The sequence below is a fragment of the Elaeis guineensis genome, chromosome 16, assembly GCF_000442705.2.
Source record: "Elaeis guineensis isolate ETL-2024a chromosome 16, EG11, whole genome shotgun sequence".
NCBI classification, from domain to species: Eukaryota; Viridiplantae; Streptophyta; class Magnoliopsida; order Arecales; family Arecaceae; genus Elaeis; species Elaeis guineensis.
In genome coordinates, this window is record NC_026008.2 from 6,975,543 (window position 1) to 6,990,296 (window position 14,754).

The window sequence follows — 14,754 nt, forward strand, 5'->3', positions numbered from 1 at the left end:
ATCAACTAAGTATGGACTATGGTTGAAGCACCTATGGGTATGACCCAGTAGGTTGCTGTCAGGAATGTCTATTCAGATTTTTACTATTGCCACACTTTATCTAGAGAAGTTGTCTCTAGTGGGAGGGCAAATACATTTATGAGTTCAGGCAGATATTGAGGAGATGATATCTCTATTTTTTATGAGATAGTCAAAATATTTGACTTTATCAAATATAGATGAATCATGTGTGAGTACAAGAAGACAAATGACAGTCCCACTCACCTTTTGGAGATGTATGTGGATGACATATAGCATATTGGGAAGGTAGTCCTGATATTGCACTCGGTCAATGACATGCTTATCACAAATGCTTTCATGGAAAAGACTTGGGTTAAGCATCTAATTTTTGGCATCTATAGGGATAGATGTAAGTGGATGTTAGGCTTGTTCTAGTCTAGGTACATGAATTTAATGTTGAAAAGGTTCAATATGAATGGGTGTAAAGGAGTTTACTTACCCATATATTCAATGTACGAAGCCTGTTGTGAATTATGTTCTGTGCATAATCATTGATCTCAAGCTGATCCATGATAGGATCTTATGAAAATTGTGACAAGCATTCTCATAGTACTTGAGAAATACTAGAGAAGCAGTGAAGTGAAAGAGTTCCAAGCAGCAAACTGTATTTGACTCAGTTAAATACTGTTAATAAAGATTGCTTAGGAAAGTTGGCTAATGAAGGGTTCATCATTGAGTTGGGTCTGGTCTCACTTGGAACCCACGCACATCCTAGGCACTTTCACCTCATTTATGATATGACCATAAAATGAGTTAATATTAAGAGCATTATAATGGACCAGTTCACCAAGCCTTACACAGCAATAGTGTAATCGTTATCCTGATTGCATGGGCATCAGGTACAGAGGTGATTGGCTTTAGTGCATGTGGGAGATTGAAAGAATAGTACCCTATAAACCAATCGTGTGGAGATGCGATGGGACTTTTCTTTATTATCTTTCTACTCATTTGCATGATATTAGTTATTTTTATTTATGACGTATAGTATTTTATCATTTGCTGCATCATATTATTTATGATTATGATAAACCCCATAGATTAGGATAATTATTTTAGGGTCATGATGAGATCATACCAATGAGACCTAAAATCTTGATAGCTCCAATTTAAAATATTTTCAATCATTGGATTGTCAAGTTAGAGATTGATGATGTCGGTAAGACTGGTACATCCTATGTATGCTCGATGGAGAGGGTGGTTGATCTCATAACCATTTGTGCGGTGACTCTAATACAAGGATGTAGGTGCTCATTAGAGAATGAGTTCACTGAACTGACTGCGCAAAAGAATATATGGTGGAGCCTTATAGCATGTCAACAGATGGCTCTTCAGTGGGTGTGGTGCATGTGATCCTTTGATCTGAGATCACCATAGTACCTTGTGTACATTGACCCTTACTTTGGTTTATTCCCTAGCACACTACTTTGAGATGTGTGTGGGATATTCTGGGTATGGTGAAGTATGCATGGGGGTTGTGAGTGGTCAATAAGGAATCGGTCACTCCTTATAGAAGGAGAGAATATCCTATATGATCTCATAGGATGATGACTCTAAGAGTCTCTGGCCAAAGTAGGGATGAACAGTAGAATTGATTTCTACTAGTTTATCAATCGAGTCATCATCATCATATCAAGATACATATGGATAGATATTTGGGTTTGATATATTTCCATACCCATGGTCTTTTCGAGATGTTGTATGATCGAAGGATTGAATTGCATGGTAACTCACCACGAAAAGAAAATTTTGATAATTTTACCAAATTTTAAATTTTTTGGATAGTCATGACATATTGCTAGATGTCAATCTTGACTTATGGACTCACCAGAATTAAAAGAGTTTAATTCTAGAATCAATTAGGAAGAGTCCTAATTGATTGGGACTCTTGAGCTAAATCCAATCGGATTAAGGTTACATTGAGAGTCTGGGTCACACACAATAGAGATTTGATCTTGATCTAATCAATTTAAATTTATTATAAATTTAATGGGTTAATTAAATTACTAGCACAAGAATTAACCCAAGTTCCCAATTGGGTTCAGTGTAAATATGTTTGTGCTAATCCTTTGCTTGTTGCCTTAACCTAATGTGATTGGGTTTGAACCATCTATTTATTAATTGATTTATCTGGTTTAAATGGAAGAGTTTCATGTGAATAAACCTCCTTGATCTCTATCATAGGCGGTTAAGAATAAAAATCAACTCAAACTATATAGATAGGGTGAGTAGGGATCGTTTCCATAGAGATCTAAGGCGATTTTTTTTTTTTTTAATAAAATAGAATTATTTGTAGAAGGATTAAATAGAAATAAAATAACAAGAATTAAATTAAAAGTATAAATTAATTTATAAAAGAAAATAAGTCAAAGAAATAACCCAAGAATTTCGAATCTACTATGCAAATTAGATTTATTTTCTTTTTTTCTTATGTTGCAATATTAATTCTTGTGATTAAGGTATTACTATAGCTTATCTCTAAGGGATACGGACTGTATTAGCAGATCACAGCTCATCCTGTTGGAGTATAAACTATCTAAATTTAATTATAAAATCTAAGGTTTAATCTCACATACTACGATCTATCTCTCCAAAGCACGTACCGTATCCAGAGATCACGGCACGCAATAGAGGGTACAAGTCGTGTAGGCTAAATCAATATCTCAGAAAAAAATAAAAAAATATGAAGTAAACATAGAATTTTATTGCATAAAAATTAAATATAAAAAATAAAAATAAAAACTCATTTACAGGCTTCATCGTATTCCTAGATTTGAAGGGATTTAGCCATGCATCAAACTCTCTAGCTCCATAATCTCTCAATATTTGATCCCTAAAGCTTCTTAAATTTTTTCTTTATTTTTTCTTTACTTTTTCTCTGATTTTTTCTCCTCCCAAAGCTTATTCCTAGACCTCCTATTTATAGATAAATTTTTTATAATTTTTTGGTAGGAAAAGGAGTTTTAAAATCCTTAGAAAATATATTAAACCCATAAGAATATTCCTGGCCGTCGGATCAGGCTTGGACCGCCCAGATCAGCCCAAGAATCAGCTCTTTTCTCCTTATTAGTGTCAGATTCAATCTGACCATTTGATCATGCTTCAGATGAGATCTGGACCATCGATCAGTGCTTCTGATCTCCTATTCAAAATCGACAACGCATCTGGACCTTTGGATCTGATGATGGATGCATTTTCGATCATTAGATCATGCAAAAATCTCTCTTGTAAACTGATAATGAATGCTGACCGTCAGATCTGGGTCGAGATGAATGTCAGCCATTGGATCGCACCCAGAATCATTCTCTCACTGTGAGCCATGCCTGTGGACCGTGAAACTATTCTTGTGGACCGCACCCTAGTTTCTGTGGACCGAGCGACCGATCCACCATGCACCGGAGGCTATTTTTAGATTTTTTTTAAAGAATTTTGGCTCCATTTTTGCTCTGATTTTCACCTGAAAAATTTAAAAAAAATATGCATTAAATTTCTTAAATTTTTTTTTTAATTTTGGTGCTTAAATTGCTTAGTTAAATTAACATCTTATTTTTCATAAATATATCTAATTTTATATTTTTTGCTAAAATTACTTATTTTTCAAGAAAATTCAATAAATTCATGAAATTAGTTTTTTAAAAATATGTTAATCATCAAAAATTAGCAAAAATATCTTCAATAAATATAAAAATACACTACTTATCATACCCCTCAACTTGAACTTTGCTCGTCCTCGAGTAAAGAAAGAATTTAGAATTAAGTACCGTAAAGTTTTGAATTTCACCAAACAATTTTCAATGGGCCACTGATGTTCGGTTGAGTATGAGTGAGGTATGTCATTGGAGTATTAATACTAATCAATGTGGAAGTTAAGCTAAGAATTCTAAATATTTTTTATTTTTTTTTAAATTATTCCTACCTTTATCTCCAAATCATTAACCTCATATGGACAAGTATATTGTTACTTCCATCCTTCATTTATTATTCTTTTTTTTTCTTTTTTTTTAATATTGTATTGCTATTGAGTGTCTTAATCCCTTAAGCTTTCTGTTTGACCCATGTAGTGAGTTTTCAGCAAATGACTCCCAAACCAGATGGCTTTAGGTCATTAGGTATAGAATACCCCTCAGATCTACTTGCTCGAATCAAATAGGCTACGAGTTAAAACTAACTTTACAATAAAGCTTCTTTGCCCTTCATACCTTTTGATGCGAAACTCAATGCTTGCTTAGGTAAAGAGGCTCTATTACTCAGCATGAAGTACTCGAAAACTCTTTTCTTTTTTCTTTTAAATATGAAGAAATGTATAATTACCCTACACAAGTCTATAAGAAGTAAACTCTTCTTTGATGCTGGTAGAAAAATTAAAAATCCTTAAAAAAAATTGTTTAAGTTCTAAACTATATTTATTGAGTTTTCTTAATACTTGATCCCTCAATATCTCACAAACTCTCTAATTTGTACATCAATTTTCTTTTAAAAATGCTTGGTTTAACTCGATTCTTAAATATAATCAAGTGCTTAAATGCTAAATACTAACTTACTTGAAGATTTTAGAAATTTTTATTCTCCCCTCCAACTTAATTGACATTGTCCTTAATGGAGTAAGAAAAATAAAGGGTGCATAAAAGGAGAAAGAAAAAGAGAGATGTCACCAGATCCAAAAGCTCTTTTCAAAATTGGTGCTTCCCCCATCTTAGCCAATATTGCCTTCAAATCCCTACAAAAGATACGAAGCAAGCCTTGATTAAACTAAATATAATGTAAAAAAAAGTAAAAGCAAAAACAGGAATTGGGTTGCCTCCCACAAAGTGCTAAGTTTTAAGTCTTCAGCCAGACCAGATTATTGACAGGTGCTTCCTCAGTTGCTGGCTTATGTATTGGTTCATTTATCCTTACAAGTGGTTCGACAGGTGGTTGCTCTGATCACTAGATGGAGATATTTCATAAGATATTTTAAATTCTTGATCTGACTAGAGATTACAGTCAAAATCTTCTTTCCCTAGGTCAATGGTCTCATAGATCTCATCCTGGATCAGATTTACATCAACAAATTGGTCTCTTTTGTTTTTAAGATTGAAAATATTAAGATCAATGGTCATATTTCTAAATGAAAGTTTCATGAGTCCATTGCGATAATTGATTAGGGCATTGATGGTCACTAAGAATGGTCTTCCTAAAATTACTGGGATGTGACCTTTTGGATTAATCAGTGGTTCAATCTCGGGGATCATAAAATCCACAAGATAAATAAAATTGCTGACTTTGATTAGCACATCTTCCATAACTCTTTTGGGGATCCTCACTGATCGATCTACCAATTGTAATATAATTTCTGTAGACTTTAATTCTCCTATCTCCAATTTTTTATAGACTGAATAAGGTAAGATGTTCACACTAGTCTCTAAGTCTAATAAGGCCCTATCAATGATGGTTTCTCCAATAACACAAGAAATTATCAGAGACCCTGGATCTTTGTACTTGACAAGCATGTGGCTTGACAGATATGAGCTCACACTGGCCACCAGAAGGCTTTCTCGAAAATGTTGGTGGTCTTCTTCTTTATGCATAGATCTTTGAGGAATTTGACATATGTGGGAACTTGTTGGATCATGTCTAATAGAGGGATATTCACTTTCACTTGTTTAAACATCTCTAAGATTTGATCCATATGGGCTGAGTATTTGTTGGACCTAAGTCAATTTGGAAAAGAAGCTACTGGATTGGTGGGTGATGTTTTGAATTGCTTAATCCCTGATGTAGATTCTTCAAGTGGCTTGGGTGGTTTGTTAATCTCTATTGACTCCTTAGACTTATCTGGATCCTTAAACTTAGTCTGATCGATTACTTGCTTATGAGGTGATTTAGACAATGGGTCATCTTGATCTTCAGGCATACCAACATGATTGTCTACTTGGTTTCCAGACCTTAAAGTATGAATTACATTTCATTGGTTGATCTGAGCTCTTTGTTGTGGTCCTTGATTGTTTTGAGTTCTAATGTCTAATTCCCTAAGTAGATTATGAGGTGTCAATATGAAGATTTTTTTTTTTAAAAAGAAAATAAGTTTGACTAAGGAACTAAGCAAGTTAGAAAGCAAAGAAAATAAGAAACTAAGGATAAGACTAATTTTTTTTAAAAAAATAATCGTATCTAGATCTCCAGCAATGGCACCAAAATTTGATCGCAATTGTAGGCAGTCAAGAATAAAAACCAACTCAAATTATATAGATAGGGTGAGTCGAGATCATTTTCACATAGAGCAGTCCTTTATTCCTAAAAGAATGAAGATCAGTTAAAACAAAATAAAAAAAATTTTGATTGCCTCCCAAAAAGGATTAAGTTTAACATCTTCAGCCAGACGCTAAAAGAGTGTCTATCCTATTCCTGCCTGAATCTTAACATGAGTCTGTAATTCTCTACATGATTCAGGCTTTTCCTCAAGGTATTTCCTACTTGGGACCATTATATGACTCATTCTCCTGATAACTAACAATTCTTCCTTTATAATTAAATCTAGGTATAACTTAAGTACTAGTCGGGGTTTTAAGAGATCTAGATCTATATACTCGATGTGCTGAGGAAGTGTTTCTGGATCTCCTATTGTTTCCTCTTTCTTTTTAAGCAGAGGTTCAATTAGTGTCATGAGGGGTTCAACAATTAATTTTGGGTTTAGCTGAGTGTAATGGTCACTAGGTGTGGATACCTCATTATTATCAACTTCGGATATCTCCTCCATTTCCTCAGACCTGAATGTTCTCAACTGATTGAACTGGCCTTCAAGTTCTAGACCATTTTGAGCTCTAAGGTCATCCTCTAGTTGACTTGATAATCTACTCTCTTCTAGTTTATTAACCGTTATAGTTGATTGGCCCAATTGTTTAAATAACTGGTCAGTAGTTTGCATGAAATTATTGAGAGTATTTTTAATGTCCGAGGTTGATTGCACTAAGACATCTAGACTCTTTTCCAATGTATTGACTCCTTCTTCAGGATCTAAACCTGGTTGATCATTCAGTGTTTGGTTGAGCCTTAGATAGGGTTGATAAAAATTATGGGCTCCTAATGTTGCATCTTGTGACCATGTAAAATTAAGATGACTTTTCGACCCTGGGTTATAGATTGGTGCATAAGGTTGATTTATGTAGCTTTCATTGAATGCACTCTCCTGTATGAACTCAATTTGGGTTGAGTTCATCAAATAAGGACCCTCCTCCATAACATGATCTGGTGCATCGCATCCAATGCACATGGGTGCTAGCACTTGGTTAAATTGGATATGTCTTTCGAATTCTAAGGCTTCAATTCTATTGGTCAAAGTTGCAACTCTAGTGTCTTCAAACTCTCTTGAATAAAGGTATGCATTTTTAATTTTAGTGAATGTAGGATACATGTTAATTATTTGAGAACCAATTATAAAATTGTTAGTTGAGGATCTAATTCTAGACGGTTGAATAGAGCTAATCGAATAATATAGGTCCAGCAGAGTTCTAGGTTGTCTATTGGAATCCATTTCTTCTTTAGTAACCTTATAGGCTTGTAGGTTTTAGATTGTGTTTGGCAATTTTTATTTTATCCCAGTAATTTTTTTTTATTTTTTTATTTTTTTAATTTTTTTTAATTTTAATATATGAGAGAAAAAGAGGAGAAGAAGAAGAGTTCTAGAGATGAGAGTCCTAAGGAGTCCTAAATCTAGAGACATTAGAGAAGAGTGTTTAAATTAGGGTTAAAGTTTGTAGGTTAGTAATCATATTATGCAATCAATCCTAGCTAAGGATAACCCTAGATCTACACAGCTCCTAACTACCAAGGTCGCCTTTGAGCACTCCAGGTAAAAGACTAGCCACTCAACTGGCCAAGTAAGTGTAAGGTTGGTGGGGGTCCCTCTGTTGCTTTCCTTAGACACCAACTGAGTTGGCCAGATAAGCGAACGGAATCAATTAAATAATCATCTTCCTTCATAATGTAGTTCCTGAACCACTTTTCTAGACACCAGTCAAACTGAATAACCCTAACCTGGTCCAACTCTTTGGATTTCTTATCCTATTGAACTCGAGAGTCCTTAGAGGCCAACGTCTAATTGATTTTAAGTTAAAGTTTAGATCAATGCAATATGCAGGATGGTGGTTTGTGGGCCAAGGGTGATGAAATTCTCACCTTATCTTGTTTAAGGTTTGTGCCCTTAACTGTTTTATGGAATTATGCATTGCAAGAAGAAAAGATGGCCAGATTTGGTAGTTAGTCCAGAGTAAATTGATTTATTTCACTTTTTAAGTTTTATGATTAAGTATCTAATTCTCTTAGTAGATTATGAGGTGTCAATATGGAGATTTTTTTTTTGAAAAAAAAAAGTTTGACTAAGAAACTAAGCAAGTTAGAAAGCAAAGAAAATAAGAAACTAAGAATAAGACTATTTTTTTTAAAAATAATCATATCTAGATCGTCGGTAATGGTGCCAAAATTTGATCGCTATCGTAGGTAGTCAAGAATAAAAATTAACTCAAACTATATAGAAAGGGTGAGTAGGGATCATTTCCACGGGGATCTAGGGCGATTATCTTTTTTTTTTTAGAAGAAATAAAAGAGAATTTTTTGTAGAATGATTAAATAGAAATAAAATAGTAAAAATTAAATTAAAAGTGTAAATTAATTTATGAAAAAAATAAGTCAAAGAAATAACCTAGAAATTTTGAATCCACTATGCAAATTAGATTTATTTATTTTTTCTTATGTTGCAATATTAATTCTTGTGATTAAGATATTAGTATAGCTTATCTCTAAGGGATACGGACTGTATCAGTAGATCACAGCTCATCCTATTGGAGTATAAACTATCTAAATTTAATTACAAAATCTAAGGTTTAATCTCATATACTACAATCTATCTCTCCAATGTACGTACCGTATCTAGGGATTATGGCACGTCAATAGAAAGTATAGGCCGTGTAGAGTGGATCAATACCTCAGAAAAAAATAAAAAGATATGAAATAAAAATAAAATTTTATTTCATAAAAATTAAATACAAAAATAAAAAAATAAAAACTCATTTACAGGCTTCATCGTATTCCTGGATTTGAAGAGATTTAGCCATGCATCAAGCTCTCTAGCTCCATAATCTTCCAATATTTGATCTCTAAAGCTCCTTGAATTTTTTCTCTATTTTTTCTTTACTTTTTCTCTGATTTTTTCTCCTCCCAAAGTTTATTCCCGGACCTCCTATTTATAGATGAATTTTTCATAATTTTTTGGTAGGAAAAGGAGTCCTAAAATCCTTAAAAAACGTATTACACCCATAAGAATATTTCTGACCATCGGATCAGGCTTGGACCGCCCAGATCAGCCCAAAAATCAGCTCTTTTCTCCTTATCAGCATCAGATTCGATTCTAACCATTCGATCATGCTTCAGATGAGATCTGGGCTATCGATTAGTACTTCTGATCTCCTATTCAAAGTCGACAATAAGTCTGGACTGTTGGATCTGATGATGGATGCATTTTTGGCTGTTAGATCGCGCAAAAACCCCTCTTATAAACCGACAATGGATGCTGACCGTCGGATCTGGATTGAGATGAATGTCAGTCATTGGATCATGTCCAAAATCCTTCTCTCACTGTGAGCCATGCCTGTGGACTACGAAACTATTCTCTTGGACCGCACCCTGGTTTCTGTGGACCAAGCGACTGGTCCACCTTGCATCAGAGGCTATTTTTAAATTTTTTTAAGGTATTTTGGCTCTATTTTTGCTCTGATTTTTACCTGAAAAATTGGAAAAAATATGTATTAAATTTTTCAATTTTTTTTTTCATTTTGGTGCTTAAATTGTTTAATTAAATTAACATCCTATTTTTCATAAATATATCTAATTTCATATTTTTTTCTAAAATTACTTATTTTTTAAGGAAATTCAATAAATTCATGAAATTAGGTTTTTTAGAAGATGTTAATCATCAAAAATTATCAAAAATATCTTCAATAAATATAAAAATATACTACTTATCACTCCTCCACACTGAAACCACATGCAAGAATTAATTTGGTATTATATTTATTTTGGAAGTTAAGGAGAGGAGTCCTTCTCCTTTACTTATCTTAATTCTCTTACATCTTCCACATGTCCATTAATTTTGTGCGCCATCAGATGGCATCTTGGGACTTGTGGGCATGGAAGAGGATGTGGAGTCCTTCTCTTGGAAGAAACTCCATGCCAAAATAATATTGGGATGCCCCATTCTTTGGCGTTGAAATGGAAGAGTCCATTTCACAATGGACTCTTAATTCTTTCCTTTATTTCTATGCATTTCTTAAATCCTTATGACATGAGATGTCTCTTGGGATTATGGGGTGCAGAAGAGAAGGAAGAGTTCTTCTCTAGCAAGGAGTTTGAATGCCAAATTAATTGGACACCCTTTCATATATGCGTTGAGTTTATGAAAGAGTCTTAATTGTTAAGGACTCTTAATTTCTTACGCATTTCCTTAATTCCACACACCATAAGATGGTGTCCAGATTTTTTTACGTAGAGGAGGAGTCCTTCTGCTTGTTGATCTCTTCCTATTCCATGCCTTGAAGCCTTGGATTACATGCAAAAAATTAATTTGTGCGTGTAAGAAAGGTGGGATGCCAAGAGTTGGCGCCCCCTTGATGTTTTATGTGGCACCCCTTAATTTCTTATATAAAGGGCATCCCATATGGCATAAAAATTATCCAAAATTATTTTGGATGTGGGATTAGATGAGGAAGAGGTAGAAAAAATTTGAAGTGAAAATAGAAAGAAAAAGGGAGAGAAAAATAGTAAGGAAGAGAGGAGAAAAAGAAAAGTATGAGATACTTGTCCTAAAAAAAATCAAAATATTCATGTGTTGAACATAAAATTTGATTTATGTGTGGTGTGATCTTTTGAGAAAGAATTTTTAAAGAGATCTTAGTAGAGGTCATGAAGGCATACAAGCAATGGTGCAACCAGTTCTTACGAAGGATGGTCGGTAGCAAGCTTGCGAAGAAGGCTGCAGCACCATGATGGTTTGGGAAGGGTCCTAATCAGTCCTGTGTGGATCATCATTGGAGGACTTCTGCTTTGGAGTCTCGTGGATATTTTAAGATTACCAATTCATGGTCTTCATGATGGTATATGACTTCTGATCTTCTCATGTTATGCATGCTTTTGATATTTGATTGTAATCATCAAGAGATTCTTAGGATTTTTGTGTTTTGATAGACTAGTTTAAATGTTAAACTTTATTTTTAATAGTTAAATATATATAAAAATTTTTAAAATTTATATTCTACTGCATCATCGAAACCCAACAGAATCTCTATAGTAGAGTGTAGGGTTTCAGGATAGACATGCGCAGCAGAAGCATAATAGATTTTAAAAATTTAAATTAAAAAATTTTAAATATTAAACCCTTAAATCTATACTCTCTTGATGATTAACAATCATATGTAATATATTTATAATAAAATTTAAGCTATAGAAGAATATTTACAATGCTTAATCCAAATTTTGGTAGAACCTCCACTAGGCGCCCAAGTGCTTGCCCACCAACGGTGATCCACACAGGGCTATGATCAGGACACCAACACCTTAGGATGATTCCTCCTCCAAAAATTTTACTCTGAGAATTTTTTTGGACAACAGAACCTCAAGACGTTCTTCCTCTCCTCCTAGCTTTCCTATCCCCACCTTTCTTCTCTCCTTGTCTTCCTTATATCTCTTCCTAGGCTCTTGTCCTGAAATTGGACTTGTCTTTACTATTTTTGGACTTGTCCTAATAAGAAAAGAAAGAGAGTAATTAGGCAATAGGGAGAGGGTGTAAGAAAGAAGGGAGAGGTTTAAAATTCTAAATGAAACAAATCCACGGTGCAAACCCCTTTAAATAGTTAGCGATGGGGTGCCTTCGGACTTGTCTCGCGCCCTCTCCATGCGCCATCTCATGCCCTTGAAAATTTCTCATGCCCCAAGATAAAATCCCATGCCCATCAAGAAGCTTTTGACACATGGTAATCATTGAGAAAAAATTTGAAAGATGCTTCACGCAAAAAGACTCTTCGAAACATTTTTTCGATGATTCTTTAATGCATCATGAGACTTTCTTTGGCACATTTTTTTCTTCACCACTCATTAGTGCATCTTGGCCATCCAATGGACCAAAATGAAGCTGCTAACTAGGAGATAATGTGGAAAAAATTTGAGATTAAAAGGTGGCATGACAATTAGATTAGAGTCATTCACAACATGGACTCTAGGTTAGGTGCATGGATAGACTTGGCTAGTTTTTAAACTTCAACCAATTTTCATGATTAAATCAGAAGGTGATTTAGCCATAGAAAGACTCTTCTACACTCAAAATGAAATCATGATTCTTTGAGAATTTTTTTCAGCATGGAACATATGGATAAGATCGAGGAAGGGGCATTCCATCTCATGGGACACCAACTTATGTCTTGCGCATGAAAATGTATCCCACGTGTAAAAAAAATTCTTGACACATGGGGACCTAATAACATGATGCCAAATCCCTGATGCATGCAGCCAAGGGTTGACCCAACTCAAATCCAAAATTGATTTGAATTAATTTAGATTTAATTAGCTCAAATTGGAATTAATTTCAAATCCGATTCGAAACAAGGAGCTAGGATTTGCAATATGTGCTAGCATGTCTATTTTGCAAACATGATCTAATCCAATTAGACCCCTGATCAATTTTCTTTATGTGTGACTCATTGGGTTTCACATCTAGCTAGCAGTGGATCCGAGTACAAGTTGATTTGATTTGATTTGAATTTAATCTAACCAATCTAGGTCCAATTGAGCTAACCCGATTTCAGCAATTAAAATCCTTTCTAATTGGCAATCGAATTAAACTCTTTAATTCGATCAAACTCACAAGACAAGATTGATGTCTAGCAATGTATCATATTTATCTGAAAAATATAAAATTTTGATGAAAATATCAAAAATATCCTTCAGTAGAAAGCTATCATGCAATTCGATCCTGCGATCTCCTGCATTCCGAATATAACTCTGAATATAGAATGACGTCAAATCTAATATCATATTCATATTTTTCTTATCTTTAATGATGATTTGATTAATGAAATATTAGAAACTCTTTCTAATTTTTATTCTACTTTGATCAAAGGCTTCCTGAATCATCAATCGATTAGAGCAAATAGGATGCGATCTCTTCTTACCAGGAGTGATTGATTTCATGTTGACCTACTCACAACCTCCATACATATTCCATTATATCCAGATCACCTCATACGTAACTAAGTCATGAATGAGTATGAATCAAAATATGGATTCATGTATACAAGATTCTATGGTAGTCTCAGATCAAAGGATTACATGTACAACTCCCACTATAAGAAAATATCTTTTGACGGGTTAGTAGATTCCATAAGACGTTTCTTAAGTCAGATCAATTCAATGAACTCATTCTCTAATGAGCACCCACATCTTTATATTAGTATCTCACACAAGTGACTTATGAGATCAGCCACCCTCTCCATCGAGCATAAATAGGAAGTGCTAGTCTATCTAGAACATTGATCCCCTACTCAATGCTCTGATGACTAGGAATATTCTAAATCAAAATTTTTAGAATTTTAAGTCTCATAGGTATGATCTCATCATAATCCTAAAACCATTGTCCTGATTTATAGAGTTCATCATAATCATTACAAAAGTAAGATACAGCATATGATAAAAAATATTTTTTATTAATAAAGTGTCAATTACATGAGTTTGGAAGATTATAAGGAAAATCTATCAAAATATAAAATTTGATTGGCTTGTAAGGCATATTTCTTTCAATCTCTCACTTGCACTAAAGCCAATCACCCTTATATTTTATCCCTATACAATCAAGGTGGCGATCGAGCTGCTGCTATGGTAGAGTCTTAGTGAATGGGTCTGCTATGTTGTTCTTTGTTTCTACTCGTTCAATGACTATACCTTATCTTTCGACTATTTCACGAACGAGATGGAAGCACCTTAGAATGTGCTTGGATTTATGATGAGATTTTGGATCCCTTGCATTAGCAACTCTCCAGTATTATCACAATAAAGTGGTACTGAATTTTCAATCTCAGGATCAACATCCAACTCAGTGATGAACTTCTTCATCCAGACAGCTTCTTTGGCGACCTCACTTGCAACTATGTACTCGACCTCAGTGGTTGAGTCAGCTACAGTTTGCTGCTTAGAACTTTTTTAACTAATTGCTCCATCATTTAAAGTAAAGACATCTCTTGAAGTGAACTTGCTATCATCAGGGTCTGATTAGAAACTAGAGTCAGAATAGCCTTCTAGTTTTAGATCGATTCTCCATATACAAGAAAAATATCTTTAGTCCTTCTCAAGTATTTAAGAATATTTTTTACTGCTTTTCAATGATCCTCTCCTAGATCAGCCTGAAATTTAATAACTATGCCTAAGGCATAGGCAATATCAGGCTTGGTACATAGCATAACATACATAATCGACCCTACTGCCGAAGCATAGGGTATAGAACTCATTCTATTTCTCTCTTTCGATGTTTTAGGAGACATCATTTTAGAGAGACGTATGCCTTAACACATGGATAAGTAACCTCTTTTACTCCCATCCATGCTAAATCTTTTTAGCACCAAATCTATGCATCTGGATTGGGACAAGCCTAATATCCTCTTAGATATATCCCTATAGATCTTT